The following is a 525-nucleotide window of genomic DNA, read 5'->3' as shown; positions in this document are numbered from 1 at the left end:
TCACCCATTGAACCCATTGATTGCACATGAACGAAGAAGTTGTAGAAGGGTCGGAATAAAAACTCTTCAGTGGAATCCTTTTCTATTAACTTCATCCTCCTCATCAATCGTATCAAGCTATATTCTAAATGTCCAGAGGGACCAAAATGTTCTTTCATCCTCCAGTCTAGATGATCGAAGAAATCAGAGATATTATTAATCGCATTCATGACATTTTGTACCTCCTTTTTAAATTTCTTAATTCGGCGCAGGATCACCAGAGACTTATCAGGAATTAAGAGTTGAACTGACAGTGAATTCTAAGATGATTGATCTACTATAATGGCATGTCATTTTCATCTTCAAAAACTGGGAATCTCTCAGTTGGGTCCAAAGGCTTCCAAGGTAAAAGTACCTTTTCCCAATTTTCGTAGGACACTTGGAACTGACTGCAAAGTGAGAAAATTGTGGAGGGTGTCCAAGCCCATAAGTTGATCTGTGAAAGATCAGGCCCAAAATCGACTTCACAATTATAGATCCAATGTC

Source organism: Phalaenopsis equestris, unplaced genomic scaffold (assembly GCF_001263595.1).
Source record: "Phalaenopsis equestris unplaced genomic scaffold, ASM126359v1 Scaffold000733, whole genome shotgun sequence".
Taxonomy (NCBI): domain Eukaryota; kingdom Viridiplantae; phylum Streptophyta; class Magnoliopsida; order Asparagales; family Orchidaceae; genus Phalaenopsis; species Phalaenopsis equestris.
This window is presented reverse-complemented; position numbering follows the sequence as displayed.